At 36.7% G+C, this 27,150-nt stretch overlaps 1 pseudogene; it reads left to right on the forward strand.

Moving 5' to 3' along the window:
• The first annotated feature begins 16,750 nt into the window (after positions 1-16,750).
• Positions 16,751-27,150, forward strand: part of LOC149142690 (DNA gyrase subunit B, chloroplastic/mitochondrial pseudogene) — a 31,876-nt pseudogene continuing 21,476 nt past the window's right edge.

The raw sequence follows: 27,150 nt of genomic DNA on the forward strand, positions 1-27,150 counted from the left end.
ATTGATGATGATAAGCAGTTGACTTCTTTTGACTGATCTTATGCCGCCTCAATAGATATTCCATTATGTGTGAGGTGAATTGAGCTCCTTAATTAGTGAATAGCCCTCTAGGGTACCCAAACTTGTAAAATACATTCTCCCTTAAGAAATCAAACACTTCCTCTTTTGTTCTACCTTGACAGCCTTGGATTTAACCCACTTTTTCAAATAATTAGTGCACACAATTATGTACTTTTTTCCCCTGATGGTTGATTGAATCTGAATTAGGGTCAAAATTTTTCTCATAAATAAAAGTTCTCTAAATCGATCAAAACCTAAATTATCGCATCCATCTCACTGATACGATCCTAATGCAACTTGTTTCACTCAAAACAGAGTTCGTATGAGAAAGTTAGAGCATTCTGATCGTTTGGTCAAATAAGCGAATTTTGGTACAGGCTAACTGAGATGCCGACTAGGGATCCATACAACTCAATAAGAAAAAGTAATATTCTAGGGAATATTCCTTTGAATCAAGGAATATATTCCTGCAATATTCCCATAGGTGGCTCAATCACATCTTGACACTTGGCAACACGTTATTGGTCATAGCATATTTCGTGGACCAATGAGAGGGTGACATGTGGCAAGCCTGGAAGGTACCACGTGCCATCTCAAAGGTCTATAAAAGGTTTGTTTGGAGGCTAGCAGAGTTGAACCCATGACCTCACCCACACAAGCACCATGCACCACTGTTACACCAAATCCAATGGACTTAATATATAATGGTCACAAATTGTATTTATAGCTTAAACCATGGTTGATTTGGAGTTAACCACTAGCATTAATAGCTAATGATTAACCTTCGCATGTGGCCACCACCAATAAACTACTAGCATTTTATGTTAATCACAAGTGGTTACATAACTGCCAGGTAACTCTAACCGCCAGCATGTGACCAAAACCAATGGTAACCACCAGATTAATGCGCTAAGCGATATTAGTGCTAATTAATTTATGTTTATCATTTAATTAATGATGGATTAGGTTGGCGTAGCTTTTGGTGGATCCAAAAAATCCTGAGCTAACTCCAAATTTGGCGGAGTTAACTAGATTTTTTCTAGATTTAGTGGAGATTTCCTAGGAAAAACTGAAGAACCCACAACTTTGGCAGTTTTTAACCAATTTTGGCTTAGAAAGAGTCATTCCTAGATGATTTAGATGCTATGAACCCAATGGAATAGGTTGTATATGCAGAAAGGAGCTTCTTTACATGATTTTTCTACGTTGAGTTTTAAGGAAGCCTAGGGCCGTTAGAAGAGGAGGTCAAGCTTAGATCAACTAAAGTCCAAATGTAGAACTTGGAAAGTCATTTTTGGTGTTTTTGAGTCTTCTGAATCCAATGGAGTAGGATACAAAGCCGTTGGAGCACTGAAGGTGCATGTAATCAGAGAATCGACCATTAATCCATAGAGGGCCTAGCCATTGAAGTAGCTCCAAGGAGATGTAGCCTAGGAGGGGTGAACTCTTTTATCAACTTTTTGTTATGAGTTTGTTGTATTTTACTTCTCTACATTTTACTTGTTGTATATGTGTTTTTAAACAGCTAATTAACCTCATGAATTTCTCATAAAAGACACTCAAAACTTGACACATAATCCCTTACATTTTAGTTAATTTGAGACGATCCTAAACACATTTTAAATACTGATGAGGGAGATTGCATAGCATTAACAAGTTTACCCAAGATTTCAGATCAAGTTGGTATCAGATAAATTGTTAGATTGTTTTAACCCTAAGATGGTTTGCCAAGGTTAGCTAGAAAATTAGCTATTGGTTTTGTATTTGTGCAAGGATAATTTAATTGTGTGCAATTTTATGTGTGTAAGCTGAAGAAGGGAGATAATTCTTTGTTGAGAAATATTTTTGAAGCTTTGTGAAGCCTTTTGATGCATTAAAAGTGTGATGGAAGCTTCAACAAGTGATGTTTCTAATCCATATTCCTTAGCAAGACTCTTTGATGAAGATATGTTGCAAGAGATTATCATCATGACAGATATGGTGCAAGAGCTCTATGAAGATATGAAGGAGAACACTATACTTCAAGAGAAGTTGATGGCCTTGAAGGAGGAGAAGAAAGAGCTTCTTGAAAAGATGCATGAGATGGAGATTCAACACAATGATGCCAAGGAAACCCTCGCCAAGTATGTAAATGAAAATGAGGTATGAAATTCAATTTTATCTTCAATTTCCTCTCAAAATGAATTTTTTGGTGCTTTTGTAAGACACACTAGAGGAATAGGTGTTGGCATTATGATATAGGTATGATACAGGTGTTGTCCTTGATGGAAACTCACTCAGATGATAGATCATAGTGCAGTAGGTCAATTGCAAAGAATTAATGATCAGAGAGAGGTATACGCAAGTCCATTGTGACAAAGGAGTGTATACACGCGGGTTAGCAGACCAAAAGGAGCGTATAACGTACACACACACTTTCACAGAAAGAAAGGCATGTACATGTTGGAAAACTAATTTTTGGTCCATGGTATTTGGTCTGAGATATTGACCCCAGGTGTTGGGTCCAAGGTATTGGTCCTACGTGGTTTTGGACCATGGTATTGAGAGAGGAATAAACCTATATAAGGAGGAGAATATCATTAGGCCAAGGTTTGAAAGTGGTGCAAGTATTGAATATCTCATGAAGTGTGAGATCTAGTATGCTGGTTATGGGTTTGTGATGCTTTGCTTGATCTGAACTAAGGATGCACCTACGTGGGTGACAATGAATGATGGATTGGGATCATAAGGCTTGGAATGTACTATCATTATGTGATTTAATCATGGATAGACTAGATATGAATTATTGATGTATGTTTTATTGTATAAATGTTAAGATCTAGGTAACATTGATGTCTGGAATAGTTGTAAAGTTCTGAATTAATATTTATAGATCTGTATGCTAGTTCGCTTTCGAAGAAGTGCATATACACATTGGTTTGGCTCATCAGAGTTGCATATACTATTTAAAGTATGATACTTGAAGTTGCAGTTGGATCTGGTTGTTGTTACAGAGTTATGGGTTATGCTCTGTGTTCTGGTGGTTGTGTTTTGATAACAAGGTTTCAGTGATTCAGTGTTGGGTGATTTAGAGATTGATGATATAGGTGTAGTTGATGGTTGTATTGTAGTGGTAATTGTTTTGTGCTTCAATGTTGTTGATGGGTCCAGTATGAAAATTGGATGAAACATGGCCTTCAGATTATGGTGTTGTGATCCAGGAGTATCCAGTCTAAAAATTTATGAAACGTGGTCCCTGGAGGAAGAGAGAAGGTTGTAGCCTTATGTAGGCTAGTGCCTATGTACTGGTAAACATATGGGCCAGTAAAAGAACCAGGGGGTTGGAGCTCCCTTCCAATAGCAGCTAGAAAATGAGTGAAGGTTGGAGCCTTCAGTAGGCCAGTGCCTACGTACTAGTAAATATATCGGCTAGTACAAGAGCTAGGGGGTTGTAGCTCCCTTCCAGTAGAAGTTGTAGAATGAGAGAAGGTTGTAGCCTTCTGCAGGTGGGTGCCTGCATACTGGTATGAGTTTGTGCTAGTATAAGATTATAAATAGGTTTTTCTTATATTAAAGGAAGACGACAGCAGGTGGTTTTTGTCCCACATTAGGTTTCCACCTTATATCATGGTGTTCATGTGTGTTTCTTATGTGTGATGATATGTTCCATTTTTACTGCACCTAGTTACTGTTTATATTGTTAATGAAGTTTTGATGCATTGATTAAAGATCAACATATGATGAATTAACTGAATCGTAAGTTTACTGGATAAATTTTAGTTGCATTAAACATAGTTACGTGTACACGCGAGTTCCCTTAACTAGAGTAGCATATATGAATCTGATTATGGAAATGAAAAAGTTAGTGGTTTTCTAATACTGATTCACTCCCCCCCCTCCTAGTATTATTTCCAACAATTGGTATCAGAGCAGGTCCTTTGGTAGAAGATTGATCGCTTAAAGGATATCTATAGAACAATTGGAAAGAAAGCGTGTCAGAAGAAGAAGACAACTCAAAAGAATAGTGACAACTTGCCATCAGGTGGAAGTAAGTATTCATATTCTGAATCACCTTAGATTGAAGATGAACTAGCAAATGCAGCATCAAATCAACAATATCTATTTAACAAAAGAGAGAGTGCCTTGCAAGAAGGAGTTTCCAGACTAAATGCTCAGCTAGAGTGTGCCTTCAAAGTACGTCAAATGCTACAAGATGAAGTGATATCATTGAAAAATAAGCAGAATGAAGAATTACCTCAAGCAGATAAAGAACAAGAAAATGAGATTCTCAAATTAAGTCAACAAGTGGAAGAAGGAAGAAAGGCTGCAGAAATCTTGAGGAAACAACATTTAGAAAAGGAAGAGAAGCATAAGATTGAGGTAAATATCTTAAAAGTTAAATTAGACGAAAAGGATAAATTGTTATGATTTCGAGACAGTACTAAGATTTTGGATGATATTCTTAGTAGTCAAAGATCCCCTGCTAACAAAACTGGTCTTGGTTTTCATAAATCTGTTGAAGGTGAATCTAGCTCTTAGGGTGAGGCAAGGAACTCTAATGCAAAACCTGAAATGCTCAACAAGGAGATAAGAGGTCAACCACATCAACAACCAAGGAAAGAAATCCATCAAAGAAAATATTTTACTCCAAACTATGGAGTGATAGTCGGTCGCTTTCTCAGATGAATAATGTTGAGTGTTGTGTATGTCATAATCTTAGACATGTTGCAGGGAGATGCAGAAGTAGAATGGTGCAAGGCCGTCACACAGAAAGATCATCACATTCTAGGTACTTTAAGGATATTGTTTTGCTTGCAATATTTTTGGTCACAAAGCCATTGACTAATACAGAAGGAATATGAAACATTTAAGATTTTATGCATGTAACATGTTTGGAAATATAGAAAAGGAATGCAGGAACAAGGTACGGGCACCATACCAAAAGGAGAAAACATCATCACAGTCAAAGATATCAAAGAAGAAGGAAGTGCAGTCAGAAAGATGTGGCATAGAAGAGTATACAGACAAGACAGACTCAGAGGGAGCTAAAAGTGTGAAACTTCAGTGTTCTAAATCTCATATGTAGGTTTCATGAAGAGAAGTCGCGTGTATACGTGAGTTAGATGCTGCATAGTCACATATATGATGTTCTGAAGAAAAGCAGCAGTACGGAAGTCTCATATGGTTCAGTCACTTATCTGCTCTGTTTGATGATGGCATGACACAGGTTTAGGGGGAGCATATGCTTCAAATAATGCATTTTTTTCATTATGGTTATAAGTCTTTGGTGATGATGCTTATACATTTGGCTACTTATTATTGGTTAGTGAAAAGAATGGTATTGCAGGTCACAGGTCTGGATGTTGATGACAGATGCTTATGGTGCAGATCATATATGGTGTATGATAGTTGCTAATGACTATCATGGTGTTGTTTAGATTGCTGGTATTTGTTATAAAAGTCATGTATATCATTTGATGTAAGGGTCATGCAAAGACCTAATTTTTATCCCCACTATGCATGGGAAGGATAATGTAATAATTTCTATTTTGAGTCATGTATAAACATTTGGTATATCTGCACTTGGTTGGGTGGAAGACTAAAAAATGGTGTATCCCCACTTGGTTGGGAGATTGATGTATGTATGAGTCATTGGTGATAGGAAGGTCATACTCACTTAATTGAGTTGTAGAGTCATGTTATTCTTTTGAAAAATATTTTTGCAGACTCGGCATGTACTGAGGGGGAGCATGGATGGATTGATACATCTTAACATGTACAAAGGGGGAGCTCAATCGGAGACTACAACATGTACTCAGGGGGAGTATGGATAGTAGAATATATATCAAGGGAGAGAATATCTTGGTCCGCCCTTTGCCCTTGATGTCAAGCGGGGAGAGTGACTTGGTGTGGTTGTTGCCATCAAGTCCAAAGTGGGAGATTGTTTGCATTATGATACAGATGTTGTCCTTGATGGAAACTCACTCAGATGACAAATCATAGTGTAGTAGGTCAATAGCAAAGAATTAATGATTAGAGAGAGGTATACACAGGTCCACCATGACAAAGGAGCATATACACGCGGGTTAGTATACCAAAAGGAGCGTATAACGTACACACACACTTTCACAGAAGGAAAGGCATGTACTAATTTGGAAAACTAAATTTTGGTCGGTGGTATTTGGTCCATGGTATTTGGTTCGAGATATTAACCCCAGGTATTGGGTCCAAGGTATTGGTCCTACATGGTTTTGGACCATGGTATTGAGAGAGGCCTAAACCTATATAAGGAGGAGAAGATCATTAGGCCAAGGTCTATAAGTGGTGCAAGTATTGAATATCTCATGAAGTGTGAGATCCAGTATGCTGGTTATGGGTTTGTGATGTTTTTCTTGATTTGAACTAAGAATGCACCTATGTGGATGATGGTGAATGATGGATCGGGATCATAAGGCTTGGAATGTATTATCATTATGTGGTTTGATCATGGATGGACTAGATTTGAATTATTGATGCATGTTTTATTGTATAAATGTTATGATCTGGGTATGATTGATGTCTAGAATAACAACAAAGTTATGAATTAATGTTTATAGATCTGTACGTTGGTTCGATTTATAAGAAGCATGTATGCACGGTGGTTCCACTCATTAGAGTTGTGTATACTATTTAAAGTATGATATTTGAAGTTGCAGCTGGATCTGGTTGTTGTTACAGAGTTTTGGGTTATGCTCTGTGTTCTAGTGAATGTGTTTTGATGACAGGGCTTTAGTGATTTAGTGTTGGGTGATTGAGAGATTGATGATACAAGTGTAGTTGATGGTTGTATTGTAGTGGTGATTGTTTTGTGCTTCAAAGTTGTTTATGGGTCCAGTATGAAAATTGGATGAAACGTGGCCTTCAGATTATGGTGTTGTGATCCAGGAGTATCTAGTCTGAAAGTTTACGAAGTGTGGTCCTTGGAGGAAGATAGAAGGTAGTAGCCTTCCGTAGGCTGGAACCTACGTACTAGTAAACGTATTGGCTAGTATAAGAGCTAGGGGGTTCGAGCTCCCTTCCAGTAGCAGCTAGAAAACAAGTGAAGGTTGGAGCCTTCAGTAGGCCGGTGCCTACGTACTAGTAAATATATCGGCTAGTACAAGAGCCAGGGGGTTGTAGCTCCCTTCTAGTAGAAGCTGGAGAATGAGAGAAGGTTGTAGCCTTCTTCAGGTAGGTGCCTATGTACTGGTATGAGTCTGAACCAGTACAAGATTGTAAACAGGGTTTTCTTATATTAAAGGAAGACAACATCAGGTGGTTTTTATCCCACATTGGGTTTCCACCTTATATCATGGTGTTCATGCGTGTTTCTTATGTGTGATGATCTGTTCTGTTTTTACTGCACCTAGTTACTATTTATATGGTTAATGAAATTCTAATGCACTGATTAAAGATCAACATATGATGAATTAAATGAATCATAAGTTTAGTGGATATACGCTAGTTGCATTAAACACAGTTGCATGTATACGCGAGTTCCCTTAACTAAAGTATTGTATATGAACTGATTATGGAAATGAAAAAGTTAGTGATTTGCTAATACTAGTGCACCCCCCTCCCCCCTCTTAGTATTATTTCCAACAATAGGGTCCAAATTATTGATTAAGATGGGCTATGAAGGTAAAGGGTTAGGCAAAAATGCACAAGGCATAGTTGCGCCAATTTTTGTTGAGGAAAGGCCTAGGTATTTGGATCTTGGTTATGGACAACATGATGGAGAATGTTCCAAAGCCAAGGAGGCAAATGAAGGTGTTCAAAGAGGGAATTTCACTACATTTTCATTACCTCAAGCTTGTGAAGTTTGTGTTGATGAGGATGCAAGAGTTTTATAGCCACTTTGCAAGAAGATGCTCATGAGCATGTAACTAGTGGAAATGGAAAATAAGAGGATGTTGAAATCTCTAAGGTCATTGAAACCATTGTTGGTATTCTGAAGAGAGCCACTACCTCATCAAATTCACTTCCTTAAGAGTGCGACAAAGGTGAATGTCAAAGGTATAAATATGCCTTTATTCAAGTTTCTTTTGATTATGATAAACATGATAATTATTCACATAAGATTTGGAGAAAATTTACATGTTCCTTTTGTGGTTTGAATAACCATAATGTTTCTAGGTGTTGGAAGAGCATAGCCATACACAGGAAAATTTCAAAACAAAAGAGATAGAAAGCCCAAGGTCCATTGGATAATGGAAACCATCTTGAAAATAGGATGTAATTGTTTTGCACTCATTGCCATAATCAGGGTCATCCTGTGGACAAGTGTTGGAATTTTCATCCAACAAGTCATCCATGACATTTGAAGAAGATGGAGAGATATTTTGGAAAGAATGAAAAAGAGGATTCCATAATTGATTTGGGTCATGATGATATGCATGATGAAGTGCAACTGAAAGAAGCACCATTGAAATGGTTTGGAAAGAGATTGCTAGATTTCTTAACCAATTAAGGCCTTGCATTTCTTTTGATAATTGATGCAAATCTTTTCTTATTGATGCATCTCCTTGTTATTGGGATACATTTCTTTTATCCTAAAATCATGTTTCATATTACATGAAGAAAGATGTTGGAGAAGTAGAGTTATGTTGACTCACTTAGATGCATCAAAGATGGCAATTTGCAACTACAAATTTGCATGCATGATTGCATTCTTGAACTTGCATGTTTATGCCAGGAAGGTGTTCAAAAGTGGAGTATGTTGACTCACTTTATTGAAGAAAATTGGTCATTTCAGCTCTTTAAGTACTCGTATATACCAATGGGATTCTTGTACCTCTGATTGTACTTGTGAGAGAGTTCAGAGTTATTATACATGCATGAGAGTTTGTTTGTGTGAATAGTGGAATTTTTAATAGTTTCATTTTTATTGAATATGCATGAGTGATTGAATTGTCTTGGTTGATTTCTTATTTAACATGTATGTTGTCAACTTGAGAATGTTGATCATTTGCACATGCATGCGTCTTGTCTTGTGTGGTTGATTAATTGTTACATGTATGTTATTTTTGACTTGGAAGAGTTTATTTTGTCTCCAAATATGAAAGGGAGATGTGACGAATTGTTTCATGAGAATGTGGAATTCTTGTTGTAAATCGTCAAGTGGTTGTACTTGCTTTTGCTTGATTTGAGTCAGTTCCTTTGAAGAAGCATGTTTTGTCTACTTGTGTTTAGTAAACCATCGACTAAACACCAAGAGGGTTTATACACCAAGATTTAAGAGTACATGGAGATGTTCACATGATGTGACATTTGTTGCTTTGAAGAAGCAAAAGGAAGAGGTCGTCAACTTATATTCTTGCATGAGTGTTTTTCAAGGTTAATGGTGTTTCTTGTGACAAGATGTCAAGGATTTTGGAAGGTCCAAGCTTGAGGAAGAGGCTCATGATTGGCCTTCATTCGCAAATCATGACATGAGAAGCATATTAATACTTGAGAATGATGGAATCAAGAAGCAAAAGTGGACAAAAATCGAAAGAGATGGTGAATTCATTCGTCCAGATGTGAAATTTGGAACCATGGAGGTAAAATAATGGTCACTTATTTTCTTGTTATTACTGATATTGGAACTCATTGCTTTAGTTCACTAAGATGGGCTTAACTTGGAAAAGTGGTTTCTAAAGAGAAGCTTGCATCGAATGCATGTGTTGCAAAGGAGGAACATGATTCTCAGTGGGAAGGTCACTAGTCATCTTTCCAAGCACCGAGTGATCTCTTTGGTACAACAAGGTGTTTAATCAGCAAGAAGACAACAAGTGTTGGATTGGGTCAGTAGAAAAACAAGAACATTGGTTGAAGTGCCAAAGCATTTGCAAGGGAAGGCAAGTTAGTGAACACACATGGTTGACACAATTTTTTTTCCAAGTAGACTCAATTGATAAAACTTGGGAAGGATAAGAGTATTCAACTCTCATTAGATAACTAGCTTTTGTGGATACAAAATCTTGTCAGTGGGAAGGAGTGATTATAATCTAGATTAGAGGCAAGAATTTGATCAAAAATCAAAGTGCTCAAAATTTATCAAAACCTGAACAAACACGTTCGCCTCAGTGATATGATCTCAAGCAACTCGTTTAACTCAAAATAGAGTTGGTATGAGAAAGTTAGAGCATTCTGATCGTTTGGTGAAATAGGCGAATTTTGGTACTGGTTGACTAGGATGCTGACTAGGCATCTGTACAACCCAGTTAGTAAAAATAATATTCCAAGGCATATTCTCGGAATATTCCCACAAGTGGCTGAATCGCATCTTGACACTTGGAAGCACATTATTGGTCAAAGTGTATTGGGTGGACCAATGAGAGGGTGACACATGCGAAGCCCGAAGGCCGCCACGTGCCCTCTCAAAGGTAAATCATTTTTTTTTTGGAGGCTAGTGGAGTTGAACCCACAACCTCACTCGCAAAAGCACCATGCACGACCATTACACCAAAGCCATTGGACTTAACATATATTAGTCATATATCAGTCACAAATTGTATTTAAAGCTTAAACTCTGGCAGAATTGGAGTTAACCACTAGCATTAACCACTAACGATTAACCTTTCCATGTGACCACCACCATTAAACCACCATCATTTATGTTAACCACTAGCAGTTACATAACCTCTAGGTAATACTAACTGCCATCATGTGACCAACATCGATGCTAACTGCTAGATTAATGTGCTAAGGGAGATTAATGCTAATTAATCCATGTTTATCATTTAATTAATGGAGGATTAGGTTGGTAGAGCTTTTGGTGGATCTGACAAATCTAGATCTAACCCCAAATTTGGCAGAGTTAACTGGAGATTTTCTAGATTTAGTGGAGATTTCCTAGGAAAAATTGAAGAAGTCATAACATTGGCAATTTTTGACCAATTTTGGCTCAGAAAGAGTCATTCCTATATGATTTGGATGCTATGAACACAATGGAATAGGGTTTATAGTTACAAGGCACTTCGCTACATGGATTTTCTATGTTGAACTTTAAGGAAGCCTAGGGCCATTAGGAGAGGAGGTCAAGCCTAAATCAGCTGGAGTCCAATTGTAGAGCTTGGAAAGTCAATTTTGGGGTTCTTGGGTTTTCAGAATCCAATGGAGTAGGTTGCAAAGCCATTGGAGCACTACAAGTGCATGTAATCATAGAATTGACCATTAATCCAAAGAGGGACTAGCCATTGAAGCAGGTCCAAGGAGATGTAGCACAAGAGGGGTGAATGCCTTTATTAGCATTGTTTTATGAGTTTGCATTATTTTACTTCTTTGCATTTTAATTGTTGTTTATGTTTTTTTAAATAGCTAATTAACCTCATTAATTGGTCATTAAAGACACTCAACACTTGACACATAATCATTCACATTTTTGTTAATTTGAGATGATCCTAAACACATTTTAAATACTGATGAGGGAGCTTTCATAGCATTGACAAGTTTTCCAAACATTTCAAATCAATGGTGGATCAATGGGCCCAATGAAATACATTCCCCACTTCTCAAATGTCTCAAGAGTCACTTGAGGTTGCATTGACATTTTGTCCTTGGGAGTAGGTTTTCCCATTCTTTGGCACTCGTCACATCGACTAGTGTATCTTCTTGCATCTTAGTGGAGAGTGGGCCAGTAGTAGCCAAATTGTAGTACCTTGAAGGTTGTCCTCTTGGCTGCAAATTGATCTCCACAAGTCCCATCATGATAGGATAAAATGGTGTCAAAGACTTCCTCCTCCCTAACTATCTCCTCAAAATTTGATCTGGTCCTATCTTGAAGAGATTTGCCCCAATCCAAGTGAATGGGGCGCTCTTTCATATAATTCTACTCTTTTCCTTGGAGGAAAAATTTGGAGGGAACTGTGGAGCCACTTAGTAGTTGGCTATGTCAAAAAACCATGGAGAGAGAACTGAAATACTAAATAAATTATGATCTGTTAGCTCATCATCAACCATTCCTTCCTGATCTATGGGCAACGAGAGTCTAGATAAACAATGTGAAACTACATTTTCTCTATCAAGATTATCAATGATAGTTAGATCAAATTCTTGTAATAAAAGAAGCCATCTAATAATTCTAGCATTCACATTAGGTTTTTTCATCAAATATTTAATATAAGCATGGTCAGTATGTACAAAGGTCTGGTAACTAATGATGTAATGTCTAAATTTATTTAAGGAATGGACAACACCTAGGAGTGATTAAGGATCGAGGGTGCATCTAGCCCTCTTGTAGCTGAGTTGGAACATTTCTTCATAATCTTCCAAAGATTCAGCGTGTCCCAAATTCATTCTAAATATTTCCTCTTTAGTGACTTTGGACCTACAATAATCCCTGTAAGTTAGAGAAAGATTTCGGCGTAAATCACATGGAGAGTCATTTGTCATCATAGATATAATCATAACTTCTGAAGATGACAACAAACTTTAACTAAAAGGTATCAAGGTCTTTTAAGGTTAAGCGATGGAAGTGATGAAGGGAAGAAGGGATTATGTTTTTCATCGTAGCATCTCCATTAGTTTCTCTAATGGGAAAAGCACCCTCAGTTCTGCTTTTAGCTCCATTTCTGTTTTCAATCGCATTTCTATTTTCAACCATGCTGAAGTTGGTGGAATGGTTTCTTCTTCTTCTTCTTCCCCAATAGGCACTTCGAATATATTTGGTTTTTCACCAAATGGGTTATCTAGATCACAACCACCGAAGAATAGGGAAAGTTCGTTGTTTGATGGTGTGCGGGTGTTTGGCAGAAATTTTCCTAAGTTGTCTCTACTCCTATGAGGCATGAAAGAAATTTGTTTTTTTCTTTTAGGGTTTCTTTAGAACCATTTGGAGAATGGAAATAAAGTATAAATTACAACTATTTATTAAATGAAAAACAAAAGGAAAGCAAAAATCATATCTACATAAACACCTCCCCAACAACGATGCCAAAGAGTGATGATCCCAAGTATTGTAGCAAGGATGTTGCAACTCGTAGGGATACCAACTTTACTTTATCAACCCATGGTTTGTACAAACTTGGAGCTGATAGTGCTATCTTCACAACAGATGTAACAATTTACTCTTATCACTTCTCAACTGGGGAAATAAATCGTTAGTGTTTTTGAAACTAGTATTCTATTGACTAGAAGGAGGTTGAATACAAACAATGAATGTAAAGCTATCTTTAATGCAAAAAGTACATGCTTGCCTATGTCAAGGAAATGAAAGTGTTGAATAGAAAGTTCTATGAAAATGACATGAAATCACCTAGCTAGGAATTAACACTCACTACTTGCAAACGATACCTAATTTAACCTTGCATTCTATAATCTAGTTATTTGGACTAAGTAGGCATGGAAATGATCCTAACATTGCTAAGAATGATGTATGATGCATTACCTAAATATTGTAGAAAAGAATCTTTTGTTTTTTTCAATTTAGAAATGTAAATGTTAAATTAATCAAGTTGATCTTTTGCAGGAGAGGAAGGTATGGGAAATGTGGTAAAAAAATGCATTGAGCGGTATGGAGGTCAAGTTGAAGGCCTACCCTAGGCTCCGATCATTATTTCTTTCCAAAATAGTCTAAAATAGACTGCTACAGGGTTTCCTGTAGTTGCTACATGATTTCTTGTAGTTACTATAAGATATCCTGGTTTACAATAGGAAACTTAGCTAAAGTCGTAGGAAGGTAGGGAAGGTTAAAGGAAGTGATGGGAAGATTTATGATGGTAGAATAAGGTATGGGGAAGGTGAATACCACCCAAGGATCAACCCAACTCTTCAGTATGGTTAGATTATCTCAAGGTGGTTTGCCTACAATGGCTACAAAACATAAATCCAAATTGGTGATTGGTAGGGTTTGGCGAGAGGTGGAGAAAAATTTAGATGGGCCTAGTGGAATGTGTTCCTCCCTGGAGATTAGAAACTCCTACAACAAAACATGTTCATTTCTTCATTTATGCACAACTTTATGTAAATATGGAAAATATGGGTTGAATTTAAAAAACCGATTTATTGATGGCTAGTGGATCAAATCTATGGAATGGAATGCTTTCTAATCTACAACAAACGTAAGGAACCAAAATGAAAATTGCAGGTGCTTCTAAGAAATCATTGACAATTGTCTACTCAACAAGAAATCCTAAGCTATGTAATAACCAAAAGATAACATTATTTTTGGGGTTGTGAGTGTTGGGCCTGCAAATGATGATCCCATGAGGGAGATTAGGATGAGGCCACTGTCAGAAGATTTTATGAAGTTGTTTTTCACTAATGTAACACTGATCTACTCCTCCAACTAATGGAAGAAAAATTAACCATTCATTCAAAGACATGCAAATTAAACAAAACAAAAATATTTTCAGTAGCTAATCTATGATTTTAATCTAAGGATACATGTACAAAAAGAAGAGGAACCTCTGCTTTTAGGGTATGACCCTTACCCAAGAGCTTCAGCCATCTAAGTCAACTCAGTGCTAGATCAAAGAAGCCATTTTTTATTATCAGCAAAATGTCAAAAATTACATGAGAATAAAAGTAACAATATCTTAAGCTCAACTGCCTCTTGGCTACAATAAAAAGTCGAATCCTAATGAGGCGCTAGGCCTTCTTATTTATACAACTAAAGCTACCAACATCTTCCTTAAAATTAGGGACGCTTGGCTTCCAAACTATAGATTAAATTGTCTTCAACTATCATTGGCTTAGCTGCTAATGAACTCGGTGGGCTTGGTTGCTTGTAACTCCGAGATGATGAGATATGGTGGAGGAATATTCGAGTGATTGAGCATATAAAGAGGGAGACCCAATCTCCTAAAATACCTGTTTCTTGTCTACTTCGAGTTCCTACATTTAAATTAGCCAAAAATTCCTCCAAATCCTACAATTTATGCACATTAGGCCACATGACATAACATCTCACCTTTACCCTTCTCACTAAGAAAAACATAATAAAATACGTAAATAAATGTGAGAAAAGTTAATTTTAATAAGCTCAAGAGTGGTTTTAAGGATGATACAATTTACTTATTGATGAGCCTCATCAACTCCTTTCTCACTAAGAGGGACTGTTGAAGTTGTAGCTTGCATAGGTGTTACACAACATTTTGTCACTGTCCCTATACTCCCTGTCCACGATCTTGTAGGAACTCTATAGTGAACCCTACGTGCTTCCCCATCATGAAGAAACTCCCAATATGCCCCTCTTCATGAGCAAAATGATTTCCTTTTGCATCATTTCCCAAGAATCTTCCTTTTACCCCAATTTACAAGACCGACGCTACTGATCAATTTCCTCCTCATGGCATTTTGTAGAGATTAAAACTAGCACTAGCGTCGTACGGAGTAACTAAGCCCTTTTTCGGTCACACCGATCCACTTTTGGCAAGTTTTTTAAATATGGAGTCGAAGCTTCCAAGTCTAGAAGCTTCGTACCAGAAGTCTGGTAGATGGTTGGAACAACGTAAACTTTGAAACGGGAACTGATATTGTTACTTGCTTCGTAGAGATGGCAAGAAAGTGTCCCGATTTTGAAAAAGGGGCGATGCAAAACACACATATTTTTTTTAAAGCATAGTTTTGTCACTTTAAATAACCGATACAATTCCCCGTTTCATAGAGGTAGCAAAAAAGTGACTCAATTTTGAAAAGTGGTGATGCATAATACACTTCTTTTTTTTCGGAGCATATTATTGACACTTTAAATTTTCTTATGTATCAAATATAAAAATTTTCTTTTAAATGATAGTGATTTTCATGCTGATTTTGAAACGTGTTGATGCAACATGCCTTTTTTGTAGAGAGCTTATTTTTCACACTTCAAAATTTATTATGTCCAATTTTTTTGAAATCATGATTACTTAACGGATTTTCAAGTTGTTTTATTTTTCTTTTTTTAAATGTTGATTACTAATATATATATATATATATATATATATATATATATATATATATATATATATATATATATATACATACATAAAAAAGAGAAAAAAAAAAACATAAAAAAAATGTATTAAATTTTTTTTATCTCATAAACCATAAAATAATTTGGAAAAGAAAAACAAAATTTAAAAAACCTATAAAATTATGTAAGTAAAAATAAATAAATAAAAATTTAACAAAATTTGAAGATTAAAAACATTTAAAAAAATAAAATAAACTCAAATTATATATATATATATATATATATATATATATATATATATATAAAGAGAGAAAATTTAAAAATATATATATATATATATATATCAAAAAACATTTAAGGTTAAAAAGAAATATCTATTATTGATTTAAAAAAAAAATTAAATAAAAAAATAAAATTTTTTGTTAAATTTTTTTGTTAAACCTTATATTTTTTATTTAAGAAAAAAAAAAAAAAAAAAAAAAACATATATATGTTTGGTTTTAAAAAAATAAAAAATAAATAAACATTTAACTTTTTTCAATAAACAATTTTTTTTTATTTAAAAAAAAATAAAAAAAAATATGCACATATTTTTTATTTTTTTCAATAACAAACATTTAATTCTTGTATTTTTAAATCGGACTTTTTTATTTTAAAAGAGAAAAAATAATGTTTAATTAATTTATAAGCTTTTTTTTTACTTCTTTTAAATAAACTTTAGGAAAAAAAAAAAAAATTAAACAAATTAAAATTTAAAACTTTAATTAATTTTAAAAATTTTAAACAAATATTTGTTAATTAAAAAAAAATTGATTCATGCCCGACGACCCGTGGTGGCATGATCATGGGCGGAGGGGCTGCATGCAGGCTCTTCCACCTAGGGCCGCGACACCACAGGTGGCCAGGTGCCCCACCGTTGCCCGACCCTCGACGAAGGAGGCTGCATGTAGCCCTTCTACCCATGGCCGTGCCACTATGGGCGGTCGGGCGTGAAACAATTTTTTTTTTTTTTTAATTAAAAAATATTTGTTTAAAACAAAAGTTTATTTAATAGAAAATGGTTAATAAATTTTTTATTTTGTTTTAAATATAAAATATTTGTTTTTAAAATGGTTTTTTTTTTTAAATTATATATATATATATATATATATATATATATATATATATATATATATAGTTTTAAATTTAAATGTATTTTGTTTTGTTTTGCTTTGTCTTTTGTTTTGTTTTTTTTTTTTTTTTTTAAATTTGAAAATACATATATATTTTACTTTTTAATTGGTTTCTGGTTTTTTCCTCTTTTAATTTGAATATATCTATATATATATATATATATATATATATATATATATATATATATATATATATATATATATATTTAATCTTTATTTTAGTAGTTTTTTATTTATTTTTTTATTAATTTTCTATCTATTTTTTTTTTAAATCTAGTTTGATTTTAATTTTTGTTTTTTTTTTAGTTTTTTTTGTTAGTGCTTTCTTTAATTTTTCTATTTTTACTTAATTTTATAGTTTCTTTTAATTTTTATTTTTATTTTCTTTTTTTTCCAATTTTTTTTATGGCTTACAAGATATATATATATATATATATATATATATATATATATATATATTTTTAAAATATGTTTTTGTTACTATTTATTTGTTTATAATTTTTATTTTATTTTTCATTTTTTTATTCTTATATTTTATAGGTTAATTTTGTTTTTTTTAACAGTTTTATGATTGATGGTTTTTTTTTTTTTTTTCTTCTATGTATGATTTTCTTTTTTCGTTTTTATTAATTTTATGTTTTGTTTTTAATATATATTTTAATTTATGTTTTGTTATTTTTTTTAACTTTTTTGTTTCATGTTTTTTCATTTTTTTTTTATGTTTTCATTATTCTTTTGAAATTTTAATGTTTTTTGGAGTCATGATAAAATCTTTTACGCCATTATTTCGAAATGTTGAAAACTTGCCCTTGAAAACAAAAGTGTTATTCCAGCATCAACACTTTTCGTTTTGAGGGTGTTTTTTGCACAAAATTTACCATTGAAAAAAAAATGCTATTCGAACCTAAACAATTTTCATTTTGAGGGTGTTTTTCGCAAAGTGTTATTCGAACATCAACACTTTTTGTTTTGAAGGTTTTTTTGGGACAATTTTTGCACAAAAAATTGGTTTTCACCGCTATTTTCAAAACATGTTGAAACTTTACACTAGAAAAAAAATGGTGTTATTCCAGCGTCAACACTTTTTGTTTTTAGCACTGTTTTTGATGTTTTTACGGGGTTTTTTGGCCACAATTCCCGTTTTGAGTTTATAGTTCCCGTTTCAATGTTTGCATTGTTTTGGGCTAGATGGAGCTAAGGAAGTCAATTTGGGCTCATTTCCCCTATTAGGATGGAACAAACACAAGAGATAAGGCCTTCTCCCATGATGAGAGGAACCATCTCCCCTCTATGCAAGCTATATAAACATGTCTTTTCCCAAGCTAAACTAGTTTTGGAGTGAGTTTGAATGATTAGCAAGACATCTATAGCTTGTAGCTAGCTTTCTTGTGTATGTTTGTGTTGGAAATAATACTGAGAGGGGGGGTGAATCAGTATTATCTAGCAATTTAACAAATCTTCCTTATTTGATCTTTTGAATTATTCTTGCATATCAGTACCATAAAATAATGAGCATGAACAAAGAAAATAGACAGTCACACCAAAGAACACAAGATGTAAGGTGGAAACCCAATGTGGGAGAAAACCACCTGCTGCAATATGTCTCTATCTTCTTTCAATTTAGAAATTCTTTTACAATGATTTTGTACTGGTGCAGTCCTTTACCAGTACGCAGGCTGCAACCTGCAGAGAGCTACAACTCTCTCTCGTTTTCCAGTCTCTCCTGGAAGGGAGCTACAACCCCCTACTTCTTTTCATACAAGGACCACTTTTCATAAATTTTCAAACTGGATCCATAAGCATTAATTGATCATCAAGAGTAAGAGAATCACCCAATCAACTGTAGTAACCAGATCAACAATAATAGGACCAAAACCTAGAACACAACAATGATAAACAAGGATTTTAAGAGAAGGAAGCACCCTGCTCAACTGCCAGCCTGAGTCCGGACTCACCCTGTTCAACTGCTAGCCTGAGTCCCTGGACTCACCCTGCTCAACTGCTGACCTGAGTCCCTGGACGCACCCTGCTCAACTGCTAGCCTGCGTCCCGGACGCACCCTGCTCAACTGCTAGTCTGCGTCCCTCGCACTGAGTCTATTGAACTGCCTGCGTCCCGGCGCACCAGAACCCTTCCTGCACCTGCGTCCGGCGCACCTGAAACGCTTCGCTCCTGCGTCCTGGACGCACCTGAACACTTACTGCACCTGCGTCCCTCTGGGCAAAGATGATTTCAAGACTTTAGAAGTAACCCAGACAATCAGATCTACAGATCCGAGCAAGAGCCGAAGAGATCTCGGTCCATCAGATTCGCCTTGTTTAGATCTAGACCAGATCTTACCCTCATAAGATGTTCAACCAAAAACATGATTAATCCAAATGAACTCCTTTGCTTTATATAGGCAAGCTCCTCCCCAAAACATGGAACAATACCACGAGCCGACACCATAGAAACACAAAACCGTCGGCTAGAAACCACACAAGAAACCCCCACGTGCTTTTCTCTGTCTTGAAATGTGTGCACTGGGTGGACGCACCCCCTGAACGGCTGGCCTGCGTCCCTGGACGCGGGTTCTGCATGGTATACCTGCGGGGACGCACTTTCTGAACAGATTGCCTGCGTCCTTCTTAGAAATAGAGAGCTGATCATCAAGAATAGTGATCTATCACCTGAATGGGTTGCCATCAAGGACAACACCTGAATCATAATGCCAACAATCTCCCCCTTTGGACTTGATGGCAACCTCATGATCTTCAGCTTCATTCTCCCCCTTTGACATCAAGGGCAAAGGGTATGCTCCCCCTACGCTCATGCTCCCCCTATGAACCTGATCTGCAGCAACGTACCACCATGAAAGAGATAGAGACATATTGCAGCTATTTCCAAGATCTCCTTCTCCATAATGCCAACAATGCATTATGTGCTCCCCCTGATCCTATACCACCAATAAGAAGATGTTCAACAATAAGATGATGCATCAACAACCCCCAGCTTTTGCCTGAGGTATTCAAAAGTGTCCCTGGGCAACGGTTTGGTGAAAATATCAGCAACTTGTTCCTTAGAAGGAACGTACTCCAACATGACCTTCTGTTCAAGTACTTGTTCCCGGAGAAAATGGTACTTGATTGGTATGTGCTTGGTTTTTGAATGCATAACCGGATTCTTTGAGATGTTGATTGCACTTGTGTTGTCACATAAGATAGGGATTGGAGGTGTACAAGTGATTTGATAATCCTGCAAAGTCTGCATCATCCAAAGGAGTTGGGTGCAACAAGATGCAGCAGCAACATATTCTGCTTCAGCTGTAGACAAGGCAATTGAACTCTGTTTCTTGCTGAACCAAGATACCAGTCTGGAACCCATAAAGAACGCACCACCACTTGTGCTTTTCCTGTCATCCACGCTTCCGGCCCAATCTGCATCTGTATAAGCATGAAGAGTGAGATCTGTATCTCTAGGATACCATAAGCCATAATTTTGAGTCCCTTGAAGATATTTGAAAATTCTCTTCACTGCCTGAAGATGAGTTTCCTTCGGATTTGCCTGAAATCTTCCAACTATTCCAACTGCATGCATGATGTCCGGTCGGGTACCTGTTAAATATAGTAAACTTCCAATCATAGATCTGTAGGTTGGTTGATGTACTGCTGCAGATTCATCATTTGCACTGAGACTACATCCTGTGACCATGGGTGTACATACTGGTTTTGCATCTTCCATGCCATATTTCTTCAAAATCTGCTTGAGATACTTGGTTTGAGATAAAAGGATTCCTCCTTCCTTTTGTTGGATTTGCAAACCAAGGAAGTATGTCAGTTCTCCTAGCAAGGACATTTCAAATTCTTTCTGCATGACTGAGGCAAAGCTTTGACTCATAGCTTCTTCATTGCTGCCAAAAATAATGTCATCTACATACACAACAAGTATTAGCAATTTGTCATTTTCAACTTTTATATATAGATTGCTATCTGCTGAACCTTTTGAAAAACCTTGTTGATGAAGATATTTGTCCAACCGGTAGTACCAAGCCCTTGGGGCTTGTTTGAGACCATAGAGAGCCTTTTTCAATCGGCATACAAGATTTGGATCATTTCCAAGAATGAACCCATCTGGCTGTTCAATGTACACTTCTTCTTCCAAGTCTCCATTCAGAAAGGCTGATTTTACGTCCATTTGAAATACTTTGAAGTTCTGAAAACTTGAGAGAGCAAGGAACATTCGGATGGCCTCAAGTCTTGCAACAGGAGCAAAAGTTTCTTCAAAGTCTATTCCTTCTTGCTGTGCATACCCTTTACAAACGAGTCTGGCTTTGTTTCTAATTACTTCTCCATTTTCATTCAATTTATTTTTGAAGACCCATTTTGTTCCGATAACATTCTTATCCTTTGGTCTAGGAACCAGCTCCCAAGTGTTGTTCTTTTCGATTTTCTCAAGTTCTTCATCCATTGCTTTCACCCAACATTCATCTTTGCATGCCTCTTTCACATTTTGTGGTTCAGTAGAGGAGAGTAATGCCAAATAGCTTGAAGCTTCTGCAACTGTTCTTCTAGTTTGTATACCTGCTTCTTTCTGTCCCATGATCTGAGATTCTGGATGGTTCTTCTGAACATATCTGGATGGAGTTTTTTCTTCTATTCTTGTTCGTTCTTCTGCGTCTTCGTGAGGTTCTTCTTGAGATTCTTCTTGAGGTTCTTCTTCTTCATCATTCTGTCTTTGAGGGTAGCTTTCATCTTCTTCGATGTCTTCACGATGTATTTTCCTAGGAATGTATCCCTTCTCATCAACCACTACATCAATGCTGTCAACAATTCTGCCAAGTCTTTTATTGTAGCATTTGTATGCTTTGCTATGTGGAGAATAGCCAAGAAGAATGCCTTCATCTGCTCTAGGATCAAGTTTGCCAAGCTGCTCCTCAGTATTCTTGATATAGCATTTGCTCCCAAAGATTTTGAAATGCTTTACTGAAGGAGTTTTACCACTCCAGAGCTCATGAGGAGTTTGAGTGCTGTTCACCCGAACATTTGTCTTGTTGAGAATAATAACCGCAGCATGTGCAGCTTCACCCCAGAAAGTTACGGGAGTTCCTGATTCATCAAGCATAGCACGAGCCATTTGTTGGATTGTTCTGTTCATTCTTTCAACAACTCCATTTTGCTGAGGAGTTCTAGCTGTAGAGAATTCTCTCCTTATCCCATGTTCATCACAAAAATCGAAAAATTCATTTGAAGTAAATTCCCCACCTCTGTCGGATCTGAGGCACTTAATTTTGTGACCTGATTCATTTTCAACCAAGGCTTTGAAGGATTTGAATTTTTCGAATGCTTCATCTTTGTGCTTCATAAGTCCTAACCAAACAAACCTGGAGAAATCGTCAATAAATAATATCAAGTATTCCTCTCCTCTAGGTGTTCTTTTCCTGAATGGTCCACATACATCTGTATGTACTAGCTCAAGAGGCATGCTAGCTGATCCTTCTTTCTTTGGAAAGTTAGTCCTGGTTTGTTTTCCAAACTGACATGATTTGCATATGGTGTTGTCAGGAATTTTGATATCTGGAAGATCGCGAACTGCCTGATATTTGCATGCTTTCCTTATTTGAGAGAAGCTTAGATGTCCCAACCTTCGATGCCATAACCAGTGCTCTTCATCCTTGCTTAGATAGCATTGTTGTTGTCCTTCTTCAAATATGTATAGATTATTTGGAGTTCTTTTCCCTTTGAGAACTGTTTTACCTGTATCAAGATCACGAACAAGACATCCATTTGATCTGAATATAACCTCGGTTCTTTGATCACACATCTGGCTGACACTTAGTAGATTATGCTTCAATCCATCAACAAACAAAACATTTCCAGCCTTAACATCTTCTTTTAAAGGAGCAATACCTTTTCCTTTTATAGTTGCAGGAGTATCATTTCCAAAAGAGACTTTCTTTCCCTTTTGTAAAATAGAATAAGACTCAAGTTTTTCTTTATCACCTGTCATATGCTTCGAACATCCACTGTCAATGTACCATAGATTTTCCTGTCCTTCTACATAAAATGCTATCCCACATCTTTCTGTTTGAGGTTCCTTTATTCTCCATGTTTTGGTTCCTGAGGCTTGTTTCTTTTTCCGTTCTTGTTCCTTTCTTTCCTGAAACCTGCTTCTGCATTCAAAGTCTTCATGACCAAAATTATTGCAAATAGAACATTCAACTTCATTTTCAAGAGCCGAAAAGCTGTTATAGGTCTTTTTTGTAATCCCTGTCATACTTCTTTGTTTTTGAGCTTCCCTAGTCATGATTGTTTTATACGCAACACATTGAGCTGCTTTGTGACCAAAGTTATGACAAGAAAAGCATTGTCCATTGAAGAAGCTTCTGCGGTTATTGAATCTACCAGCCAACTGATTGTAATTTCTATTTTCATCTATTTTTGAACCAAACTGGGAAGATTTTACCTGTGGCTGGTTGTGGCTTTTGTTCACCCTTAAGCTGGATTGCCCCTGATAGTTTCTGTTTGAAGTTTGTCCCTGCTTTACCTGATGATCTTCATTGTGCTTTTGCTCATTTCTTCTTGCCGCATCAAGATAGCTTTTTGAAGTGGATGCTTGAGAAGTTTCTCCATTATAGCCCAGACCTGTCTTATTTAGTGGAGACCGCTGCACACTGATAATCTCATCCAAAGTTTCAGATCCTTTGACAAACTTGAGATTAATAGCTTTTGTTTTCTCAATTTCTTTTCTAAGACCAACAATTTCACCTTCTAATTTTTCAAGATGTTTTTCCTTTTCATCAATTTGAAATTGTAGAGTATCAATGATCATGTTCTTTTCTTCTATACATCTCTTGAGTCTAGTAATTTCATCATAAAGGTTATCCACATCTACCGCATCCTCATAATCATCATCTTCAAATGTCATTAACAACCTATATTTATTACCTTGTTCATCTTCATCACTGTTTGATAAGCCATCACTATCTTCATGGGTGTAGTAGCTTTTCTTATTTGCACTTTGTTTCTTGTTCCATCTAGCTGGTTCCTTTCCTTTATCCTTATAAGGACATTTTGCAGCATAATGACCTACTCTTCCACAAGCAAAGCATTTGAAAGGTAGCTTACCTCTGAACCTTCCAGAACCCCTTTGAAGATTTCTGACAAAATTTGATTCTTCTTCCTCTTCTTCTGGAACATGGCTTGCTTCATAGTGATCTTCTTTGCCTGCTGCCTTAAAAGCAGCCTCCCTTCTGTCTGATGGACCTCCCTTTCTCATTTCATAAGCAGTTAGAATTCCATGTAGCTGAGACATAGTGAGAACACGGAGATTTTTTTTTTCTTCTATTGCAGATACTTTAGATTCAAACTTGGGGGATAATGATCTTAGAATCTTTTGAACTACTATAGACTCTTTTATTTCTTCACCCAAATTTTTCATACAATTAACAATCTCATCTACCCGAAGAAAATAATTAGCCACACTTTCATCATTATACATCTTGAGAGTCTCATATTGAATCCTGAGAGTTTGAAGTTTAGCTTGTTTTACCTGTTCATCTCCTTCATAGCTCGTGATCATTTTGTCCCATATTTCTTTTGCTGATTTGAAGTGCATTACCTTCATGAATTCTGTTTGGGATATACTTCCTAATAGAGTACTGACTACTTTTGCATTTGTTTCATACTTCTTTTTCTCAGCTGGATCTGTAGGAGTAGCTGAAGGAAAAGCATAGCCTGTTTCTACAATGTCCCAAACTTCTGTACCAAGAGATTGAAGATATGCAGTAACTCTTACCTTCCAATAATTGAAGTTTGTCCCATCAAAAACCGGTGGCCTGATTGATGCTTCTCTCTCGTAGTTGCTCATGATGAACGATCTACCTTCAAGCGATCAAGCTTTTCTGAAGGACCTGCTCTGATACCAATTGTTGGAAATAATACTAAGAGGGCGGGTGAATCAGTATTATCTAGCAATTTAACAAATCTTCCTTATTTGATCTTTTGAATTATTCTTGCATATCAGTACCATAAAATAATGAGCATGAACAAAGAAAATAGACAGTCACACCAAAGAACACAAGATGTAAGGTGGAAACCCAATGTGGGAGAAAACCACCTGCTGCAATATGTCTCTATCTTCTTTCAATTTAGAAATTCTTTTACAATGATTTTGTACTGGTGCAGTCCTTTACCAGTACGCAGGCTCCAACCTGCAGAGAGCTACAACTCTCTCTCGTTTTCCAGTCTCTCCTGGAAGGGAGCTACAACCCCCTACTTCTTTTCATACAAGGACCACTTTTCATAAATTTTCAAACTGGATCCATAAGCATTAATTGATCATCAAGAGTAAGAGAATCACCCAATCAACTGTAGTAACCAGATCAACAATAATAGGACCAAAACCTAGAACACAACAATGATAAACAAGGATTTTAAGAGAAGGAAGCACCCTGCTCAACTGCCAGCCTGAGTCCGGACTCACCCTGTTCAACTGCTAGCCTGAGTCCCTGGACTCACCCTGCTCAACTGCTGACCTGAGTCCCTGGACGCACCCTGCTCAACTGCTAGCCTGCGTCCCGGACGCACCCTGCTCAACTGCTAGCCTGCGTCCCTCGCACTGAGTCTATTGAACTGCCTGCGTCCCGGCGCACCAGAACCCTTCCTGCACCTGCGTCCGGCGCACCTGAAACGCTTCGCTCCTGCGTCCTGGACGCACCTGAACACTTACTGCACCTGCGTCCCTCTGGGCAAAGATGATTTCAAGACTTTAGAAGTAACCCAGACAATCAGATCTACAGATCCGAGCAAGAGCCGAAGAGATCTCGGTCCATCAGATTCGCCTTGTTTAGATCTAGACCAGATCTTACCCTCATAAGATGTTCAACCAAAAACATGATTAATCCAAATGAACTCCTTTGCTTTATATAGGCAAGCTCCTCCCCAAAACATGGAACAATACCACGAGCTGACACCATAGAAACACAAAACCGTCGGCTAGAAACCACACAAGAAACCCCCACGTGCTTTTCTCTGTCTTGAAATGTGTGCACTGGGTGGACGCACCCCCTGAACGGCTGGCCTGCGTCCCTGGACGCGAGTTCTGCATGGTATACCTGCGGGGACGCACTTTCTGAACAGATTGCCTGCGTCCTTCTTAAAAATAGAGAGCTGATCATCAAGAATAGTGATCTATCACCTGAATGGGTTGCCATCAAGGACAACACCTGAATCATAATGCCAACAGTTTGAGGGAGAATAGTGTGTTCTGGTTTGGTTTGGGACTAAGGGGGGAGGCCTTAAAACTTCCATTGTTGGGGCTATCCATGAGATGCTAGTAGAAGTGTGGGAACCGGGATATGTCAAAGGAGACCAACAATGTCAAGGCATTGGTTGTAATCCCTTTCAGATTTATATGAATACAATTATTGATTGATTTCCTACATGAAATGTTATTTTACATCTTTATAGCTTAATGTTCCTTGACCTGTTAAGTATGCTAAATAAAATATTGTATGGTTCATGTTTTTTGTTGTTGTTTGTTTGCTTGTTTCAGATATTCAAAAGAAGGAAATGAAAGATAGCTGGAGTAAAGAAGCAGGATCATCACCAAGCAGAATAGTGTCCTAAGAGGTAAGCCCTCTTAATTGATTCTAGCTTAAGTAGATTTTCCATAGATTGTTTGTTTGTGGCTAGACCTGCTCTCTTGGGCTAGAGGAATTGTTTGTGTCCGCACCTATAATTTACCTGCACCACAAATTGGCAACTCTGCTAGGGAGCCAATCCTTCTGTTTGATTGATTGTCATTATATGGTTTTGGTGTGAACTTTTCTAGTATCACCATTTCCCTTTATTTTTCTCTTCCTTGCTTGGTTTAGTGCTTTGAGTCTAAAATTTACAGTGGTAGGTCTGTTTTTGGCCTTTGAATATTTTTTTTCTTGAATCCCTTGATTAGTGCTCCTTTTGGGCAAACAGTTGTGCCGATCAGCCCTATCAGTGCTAGTTGTAGTCTGGCTAGTCGCATCAGTCATGGCAATCAGTGCTTGTTGTTAGTTAGGCAGTCACTCTG

This window comes from Pinus tabuliformis, chromosome X (assembly GCF_031772625.1).
Source record: "Pinus tabuliformis cultivar Carrire ecotype Pingquan chromosome X, CPIR1, whole genome shotgun sequence".
NCBI lineage: Eukaryota > Viridiplantae > Streptophyta > Pinopsida > Pinales > Pinaceae > Pinus > Pinus tabuliformis.